This window comes from Aplidium turbinatum, chromosome 4, assembly GCF_918807975.1.
Source record: "Aplidium turbinatum chromosome 4, kaAplTurb1.1, whole genome shotgun sequence".
Taxonomy (NCBI): Eukaryota; Metazoa; Chordata; class Ascidiacea; order Aplousobranchia; family Polyclinidae; genus Aplidium; species Aplidium turbinatum.
The window spans coordinates 1592839-1602653 of record NC_137475.1 but is presented as its reverse complement, the minus strand read 5'-3'; positions in this window follow the sequence as shown (position 1 = coordinate 1602653).

The window sequence follows — 9815 nt, the reverse complement described above, 5'->3', positions numbered from 1 at the left end:
GGCAGGAAAGAATTGATACCATTAACGAGAGTTTCAAAATCATAAATCACGTCATTAATAAGCCTACTGTAACTTCAAGTGATTCGTTGACTTGGTGCTGGCATAGCATCGCTTATCCAACAAACCGCAGTGGACAAACTGAACATGGGCACATCTTCATATAGCCAGCATCAATAACGGCCAGAAATTGGTTTAACTTGCGACGATCAAGCGCATTTGCAGTTTGCACGAACCAATTTACTGTTCATCTTATGATTTCCATTACATTGAGCATCTTCAGTGACGTAACAACGATATTTTCTTGGTGTAAAATACGATGCCACATCTCTGGGGTAAAATTATCATCATCTGCTAACGAATCCATAGAGACTTTGATTTTTTCTTAACATGAAAAGAAACTCATCGTTGCAACTGAACACTTGACACTTGGCAGGTCCAAATGTGCTTCTAAAACTCTTCAACAAAATTCACAAAACATATGTATGCCTTGTTTTGTACCGTGAATGGAACGCAAAGTGAGAAATTCCTCGCAAATGTTAAAGTCTGGCGTAACTCCCCTGATAAATTAAGCTAATTGCTTTGTATCCGTAGTGTTGAGAACGTCATTATAAGGCATTTTCTTTGCTAGCACGCAAGTTAGGCCATACGACAATCATGCATTCTCGCCATTTTGGGCAGTTTTTCTGGCACTAATAATAGTTTGCAGAATGAATGAAGGCTGTAGAAACAATAGATGAAACATTCGGCCTCATGCGGCCGAATGGACCAGGGTTAAAAATCACTGATGTAGAGAGAGTGAATAGTTTGCGGCTTCACAAGCACATAATGCGATCATTATCATCCATTCGGGGGTGCCACGACCAACATGACTTCATAATGAGACATTGAAACACGATGAGATATCGATGATGAATTTTTATTTACCGTAATTGCTTTGCATAACATCGGTTCTTACAGACCACAAGTAATACTGTATTTGAAAAAAGGCAATAACCTAAGATTGCAAAGCAATGACAATGCTGTAAGTTTGCGTGTAAACTTGACCCAGTAAAGAGCATTGATTTCAACCTGACGTTGCATGCAGTAGCGTAGCCAGGAATTTTGAAAGGGGGGGGTTTTGACCACCCAGCGGCGGGGGGTCTGGGGGGCCTTCCCCAGAAAATTTTGAAAAATTACTTTGAATTTGGTGCATTCTGAGTGCATTTTCAACAAAAATGTGGGTACGAATATTCCTGTAAAATGGTGCTGTCCGGTAGCATAGCAAAAGGATAAGATCAAGTTTTCTTCGGCATTTTTCGGAAATAAAGCTTAGTCTCTGTGTTTTTTATGTTGCTAATTCCTGGCTGAGATGTTTGGTATTGGCAAAACTCGCTCTTTTAATGCAATTTTGTTTAAAATTAGGCAATTTTTTTTTAGACTGAAAGCATTATTCTCAATATCGTGACGTCATACGCGTGCCAAAGGGGGGGGTTGTAACCCCCAAAACCCCCCCCCCTTGGCTACGCCACTGGTTGCATGCCAATGCTACTGCGTAAAAACGTTAAACTTGCTGTCACCTCGTAAAAACGCCAAACTTCAAGCTACTATGGAAAAACGTTAAACCCAGTGCTATTACAAGAAAACATTAAACTCAGTCATGGACTTCTAAATAGTATCAGGACTGGAAACTCAGTTGACAACAGTAGGCCAAACAGTTGGTACAACAGTTGACCAACAGTAGGCCAACAGCCAAGTAACTAACCCTGTTGGCCCACTGTTGGCCAACTGTTGTAACAACTGTTTGGCCTACTGTTGTCAACTGAGTTTCCAGTCCTGATACTATTTAGAAGTCCATGACTCAGTGCTACTGCGTAAAAACGTTAAACTCAGTGCTATTGCGTAAAAACGTCAAACTCAATGCTATTACGTAAAAACGTCAAACTCAATGCTACTGGGTAAAAGCGTCAAACTCAGTGCTATTGCGTAAAAACGTCAAACTCAATGCTATTACGTAAAAACGTCAAACTTACCGCTACTGCGTAAAAGCGTCAAACTCAATGCTATTGCGTAAAAACGTTAAACTCAGTGCTACTGCGTAAAAGCGTCAAACTCAATGCTATTGCGTAAAAACGTTAAACTCAGTGCTAGTTGAAGCTAACACTAATCAGCAAACTCTGACATAAAAGCAACCGGATTAATAGTTAAGCAGCCAATCGCTGACTACCATCAGCTCACAATCATCCAAGTGTAATAAAATAAAGTGATTTTTCTATTTCTATAATTATTCGAGCATATTGTGCGTCATAATGAAATCGTGCGCTTAGAAACCCTTGCAGGCAATAATTGATAACGATCCATCCTGAATGGTTTAAAACATTCGCTTTTTTCCTCAACTACACTGCAACCATATGGTTATCAATAAGGATGCCTCATCTCTATCACTAGTGATGATAGCACAAGATGCAGAGGCAGCGCTATTCGTCGCATTGTTTTCTCACTGTTACGTCGTTGAACCACAAGTGCAAACCAGATTTGATTGTTAGATAGTAATGACCTTGACGCATTCGCACCGAAAGACGTGAGTAGACCTCTCTGTACAACATAAGTCAAATCAAGCCTTATGTGACGTGACAAAGACAGCGCACAAAATAAGAGATGAACTTCAGTTGCATCAATACGTCACTATCACGTCAAGCTCAGAATCATTTCTCCTTTCAATTCAAAGTAAGAATGAGATTATGGGCTTGTATTACCTTTTAGTTTTCAGTGTTTTCGTACAAACTCGCTGTGCCTAATATTATTACCTTCTTTAAAAAGTTTTCATATTAAACAGATTTCCTGTCTTTGTGGTGCCTTCACCGAAAATACAATCCCTCTTCTTTTTTTTTTCTTTTTCCCTACAACACCCTTGGATGGCGAGCCCAAAGACTGCCTGCGTATTTGTAGCGTCTCGGCGCGATTCGACAAACGTTGACAATATGGGGTCGTGCAAAGATAAATCCTCGATCCCGAAGGCCTAAACTTCGAAGACACCAAAACACAGCTACACTGCGCTGAGAACAAACCCTCATGTGGCGTCAAACATGCTTTATTTGATCATTAAAGTCTTAGTTCAACAAACTATCTTGTCACTACTCACTAGTAACCAACACATGCAAACTAATCCATCGCCAGCTTTGTCAATCCTAAAGTGACGTCATAGGATGAAATTTTAAACTAACTTTGCAACTCGTTTGCGAGACTTGAGCTATCCAGAAGGAACTGAGTGGCTCAGAGAGAAATCTAAAAATAGTTAAATCCTGGAATAACAATAATAGATAGCGTCACACGCTGGCGTCACGATTGTTGCGTCGGGGTTGTACGCAGAAACCTGGATTTTACTTTAAAAATCGAAACACGGCCATTAAATTTTCAACGCTTAACGCATTGTTACATGATGATGCTGCTAGTGTTGCCAGAGATGACAATTTCTTAGCACGCAAGCAACAAAGCTGAATATTATGAGTAACGCGTAATTACTCATTTGTTAGGTCATACTTAGCGCTGCGTAACAACAAATAATTGAGTTAATCTTAGCTGCGTCTAATCGTTGCCACTCAAACCTTTCGTTTGGAAGGGCTTCACATATAAGAAATTTATTTACATTGATGTTTTTATTTATAATTAATTGTTCTGTATGTTGCTGCTTTGCAACCATAACAGTAGCCATTGAGACAATGTTGACCAACTTCGATTTCTGCGGGAATTCCTTTCAATGTTACTCTGAATATATTACGAGCTCCATACATTAAGATTTTAAAATTCGTAAATTGTAGGTTGTTGTAAATCATGTGATGCAATTTAGCCCATAAAAAAGAAAAGAACTTTCCCAGAGGATTTTGCTCTCCACAATAAAAGTTTTTCGCTTTTACCCTGACTTATCGGGTTACATATACAGTAGTACTACACCAATCAACTCATATTCTCGGTAGTAGATGGTTAAGTTCTTGTCACTGAGAGATGAAAACAATTTTAGAAGTAAAATTAAATTATTACACAATCTTGCAGCAAACAATTATTCATACCGTTTTTCCCGTAGCCCATAAAAATAAAAACTAGTTTTCGGTGGCGTTTGGTTTAGGCTATGCTTTGGCAAATATTCACTTAAACATGCGACATGCCAAGTTTTCTATTTGAATTAACGATTTTTTCCAAATAGTAAGTGAAGTAGGGTTAAACTTGACAATTTAAAGAAAAGTTAAGACTGCTTGAACAAAAAACAAACCAGACACAAATTAGCCTTTTCAAGGGAGAGCATTTTTACTATCAAAGTAGATTTCTCTCAACTAACTTTGTGTTTCGTGATCCACTGCCAATGGAATCATAACCAACCGATTAAAACAAGCCCCATTAAAGGAAATCTTTTACTGAAACTGTACTTTGCTGCTCTTCTAAAGTCCCGTTCACCCTTGCATTATGAAAGTGTGTAGACCTACTATAGCTCACACAATAAACCTTAAACCAATAATGGATAGCCTTCACACGAGTAGCAGCCTACACGCCAAGCAACCAATACAGAGCGTTCGATAAACTGCGTCAATGAATCTATGATTATTGTATAAAGTTGATAGCTCAAGGCTGATATTATGTTTTTTTCTGGTAATTTGTACGCTCTTCCACTACCGGCAATTACATCTAATTCTTAGTTTTGATATGAAATTGAAATCATTACCTTTACTTCACAACTGCTTTATGCAAAACGACAAAACGCTGAGTGTGTGTAAAAAAAACTTACATAGCATACATGTTTGATTTATTTTGTACTGTAAAGAATCATGAATGCTTTAGTTTGAAAAAGCATTCTGGCCTGGCAAATAGTGTGTTCGATTGTGAGCTCGAGGATGTGGTTCGGTTCCCGGTCGAGTCAAACTATATTGTTTACAAAACTAACACGAGGTTTTGTTGAGTAGCCTGCTACAATACAGGTCAACACTTCACACATAAATCACTCAAATAAAATGCGGAAACATGTCTACTTGAAGCCGATTACGGAATCTAAACCTTAACTCCAAACATAAAACCATGAATCGTTGATCAATAGCAAGTGGTTTAAGACTCATTTAACACTGTGTTGCATCATTCTATTATACTAATGCAAGAATACACATTACCTACACATGTTGGCTGTACCATTGGTCTTAAATGAATATGTAAGATTGAAGATGGGTTCAAGAAAATCAATCATAGATCTTCAATATTTTGAAAACAATACTACCGTATGTCAGGTATATCGAAAGCATAGCCAAAGCTCATTAAACAACTCATCATAAAATTTCAAAAGCAAAATGAGTTTATCGATTTACAACACTTTGAGGACCTCAAATTGAAGTCATAATCATCAAACAAAATTAGTTGTTTAAGATGACTTATAGGTTGATTGATGATCTCAATATGATGTTACGGTACGTTGTTTTCTGTCTCAAAACAAACTCGTAGTTTTTTTCTTCTTTTTCTTTTGTTTTCAAACTCTTGTTTTAACTTTCAATATTTCATCAGACATTTCATCTTTGGATTGTTTCTAAAACTCAATCAATTTGAAGAAATCTTCAATAGTTTTCATGTTTCAAAAATCTGACCTTTTCACATTTAGAAAAGAAAAGTAGAGCGAGTAAAGTATGCAAGATGACGCGGAAGCTCACTGTGATACTGGGCTCCTGTTTGTTTTTATTTGTCTCATAACTACGTCACTTGCTGCAGTGCAGACAGCTTGCTTTGTTGACGACTGAGAGCAACGTATATCCTTGTTAGATAAAACGACCGGGGACAAATGGTTCTGCCAGCGAGTCAGCAAGTCGAAGTTGAGAGGTCAAAATTAAAAGTATCACAAGTTTTTTTTATATAAATAGAGCAGAGGGCAATGTAAAAATACACGTCTTTGGTGATTATTTAATAAAAACAAGCTGGCCTTCAAAATGGTCAGCAGAATTTACACACAAACTTTTATAAACTTAAGTTTAATATGTGATTACATCGACATTTAGTATTTATTTTTGAATGTACATTCCTGTCTTTTGTGCTGTGCCACTGTTGTATTGACGTGACGGCTTGCGTTCTACCTGCAGTCCACGACATTAGCGAACAGCTGGTATCTGTAGCTATTTTACGCCAAAGAATATCACATATTGAACTCAAAAACGAAGACATTGTTTTTGATATGATGGTCAGAAATAAAAACTGGTCAGAAATAAAACACAAAATAAAAAACAACTCAACTGAACTGAAGACATTTCTCAAACTGACACAAAGCAAAAGCACAAATATTTCTTTCTTACATAAATTCGATGTCTGTAGACGTTGAATCAAAGTAGACAAGAGGGAGATGCAGCTGACTGGGAATGGCTCACACCGGCTAATACAGGCCAATGTAAAGAGGCTGACATCATATTACGCTATTTCCGCGTTTCTCTTAACCTACGCTAATAATAATGACGTATTTTGCTCATACAACGTAATGTGACGTGTTTGTCCACCCCCAATCGTTTCATGACGTTTGAACAACTCCTCACCAAATAGTAAATGCGAGTTTTCATGATCCTATCACTGGTGCTATAATAATAATAATCATTCGCTATCTCTGATTGCAGCTGATTGCGCATCAACATGGGTTACTTGACAGGGTTCCATGTGATTTTATTAGCCGTACTGCTTCCATGCTGGCTCAAGGCAGATTGGAATTGGAAGAGATATGTCACCAGAGTATTACCCAACTTATCCTCACTGCGTTATGCAAGAAAGAACACAATCGGTACCCTTTTTAAAGTCTTTGGTATGACCCGACCTGGAATCGAACCCAGGGCTACCAGCACCAGAGCCGAAGGCGATAACCACTGAGCCACTGGTGCTATCCCAGACTTCAAATCAACTGTTGTATACATTGATGCAATGTTTGCGGACGTTGAATCAATGTACAAAACTGTTGATTTTCTGTCAGGGATGTACGATACCTGTCACTGCAATCTTGACATTGCTGTTTGACTCAAGTGGTGGCTACACCTGCATGACCTGACCTGGAATCGAACTAAACCAACGCAACAGCAAGACATCTCGCCCTTCCAGATAGCAACACTCTCACTGAAGCAAGTCTTAACTTTTAAAGGGCCTAATCAAGGTCTCGTAATTTCATTACATTGGAAATAGATAATATAACGCAATTAAAACTGCATTGAGCGATGGCAGAAGCACCACAATAAATTGAGGTTAACTGAGTTTAACGACCTTTGACACCAAAAGAATCAGCTGATACTAGTGACGTCACAAAGCGGTATAATAGCAGTTGCTAAATCTCTACTACCACAGCGCAATCACAGCATCAGTCTAAAACAGGTCGTTTGTAGCCTATCTACATTTGTGAAGTAAGCTATAACATGCTGCTAAAAGCGAATCTCAGTCATTATACTGCTAAGGTTTACTTACTGTGATTACAGCAGCTAAGGCCATCAAGCATCATCGCTTTTTTGGTTCATATTTAAGATGCCCCTTCGTTATCATCTGACTTATCCTCTTCATTATACAAGCAAGAAAACAATAGGTAGCGTTTTACAGGTTCTTGGTATACTCGGCCTGGAATCGAACCCAGACCTACCAGCATTAGACAGAAAATCAATATTTACTTGGCCTATGTGGTAGTTGCTTCTACTACTACAGTACCATAGCCGATGCGGCCTTTGATGAACTAGATGTTCAGTTCGTAAATTCTTCTAATGTTCCCTTTGTCGTGCAGTGTCCCAAAGTGTTCTTGGTTGGCTGATTGATGTATTTCGTTGAAAATTAGATATAAATGTTGTTCGTTGCCTGCCACGAGCACGTCTCCCGAGAAGGCGGCCGCTTAGACAAAGATTTTCGAGTTCTTCATTTCTGATGATGTGACCGAGAAATTTGAGTTGCCGTTGAGTTATGTTGTTCAATAGTTCCTTATCTTGATGTACCTGGTTTAAAACTTCTGCATTTGTGATGTGATCAGTATATGAAATCCTGAGCATTCTTCTGTAAAACCACATTTCAGCTGCTTCAATGTTACGCCTAGTTTCTGTGTTGAAGGTCCATGTTTCACAACCATACTGGAGAACAGATCGCACCAACACTTTGAGAAGTCGCACCTTCAGAGGAATAGAAAGTTTGCGATCCAATAGAATAGGTCGTAGTCTATTAAAAGCGTCTTTGACTAGGCCTATTCTTCTTCATATATCTTTTTTACATCGTGCATCCGCTGTTAAGAGAGAACCAAGATAGTTAAAAGAAGACACTTGTTCAATTGTGCTGCCTCCCTGGTGAAGTGCAAAGTGGGGTTCAGGACTTTGTTTTGAGATAGTCATGCATTTTGTTTTTTTGTCATTAATTTGGATTCCATATTTTGCGCTGATGTCTGAAGTTTTGTTAATTAGTGGTTACTGGTTATAGACCGTCCGGGGATGTCGCTATGAGCACAGTGTCATCAGCATAGCGAATATTGTTTAAGGAGATGCCGTTTACTAAAACTCTCTCATCAATGGTTGTTACTTCATTGACAGGAAAAAATAAAACAAGACACAAAAGGCAAAATTCGCTACAGTCAAGATATATAATAGCAGAGTTGTTGCGGGAGAGAAACTAACATAAAAAATTATCATGAAATTACGTTGGTTTATATCACATTTACTCCCTTCATAAAACACGTAGGTTCCTGACAAATCAGTCCGTTTGTACATTGATTTGACATTTGCATGGTATGAAAAGGTTGAGTCCAGAGACCCATATAAGTACAGAACGGCGTCTAACAGTTTGTTTTTTTTTTCATTTCACTTTTTGTGCTTTTCCGATGTCATTCTGTGTCTTCTAAATGACACCTGAATAAACGGCCACTTTTTTTAATTTTAATCTGAAAAAGACCCCTTCAATTGATTTTAAGAAAGGCCCAATCCCAGCAATTGGGCTGCAACTTTTTCCATAGTTTCTCAACAGAATCTTCACACAGTGACATTTTCAGGCATAATACTTCTTACCAGTATATCTAAAAGTATAATCATTATCGAACTTCTACCACAAAAGCAAATGACCAAATTAATTAAAACGCATTCATTTCCAAAGTACCTTTGTGGAAATTGAATTGTTCCTGAATTTACGCATTCAATCGTAATACAGCAGGAACAACTGGACATTTCATATCAAATATGTTTCAAAGAATTTCGTTTTTTTATCTATTGGAACTGAAAGCGAAACTTGAAAATTGTCAAGCGTGATAAGTGACCTACATGTATCCTATATGTACAGTCAAGTGCGCACATAATAATGACGTGTAAGTGCGCACATAATAATGACGTGTAAGTGCGCACATAATAATGACGTATAAGAATTTCACAACTAAACATTAAACAAATTAATTTGCACAATTCAATGTGTCTTTTCCCATCGATGGTGCTCAGACACTCGCCGGTTGGCGTGAACTAACCGGATTTAAAAGTTATTACAGGTATGCGAACCGGTTGTTGGAATAGAACCGGTTGTTGTTGCGACAAGCTACATGTTACGTAGGACAGGGTTTGCGGCTCTCCTAAAACCTTAACAGTCTATTTCATTATTGATGGGATCTTCACAATCTTATTTTTCGAACAGAATTTATATTTTTTTATTTTTTCAAACTTCCAGGACAATAGCGCTATCTTGAGGCGAGCTTTGCAAAAATCTTAACACTACGAATGTTTAAAAATCAAAAATTTCGGAACAGACCAAATGACGCTTCTAAATACTTGTTTTTGAAACAGTTGCACCCCGCTTCATCAGTATTCATCCGAACACCTGGCAAACAATTGGCTAATTGTCAA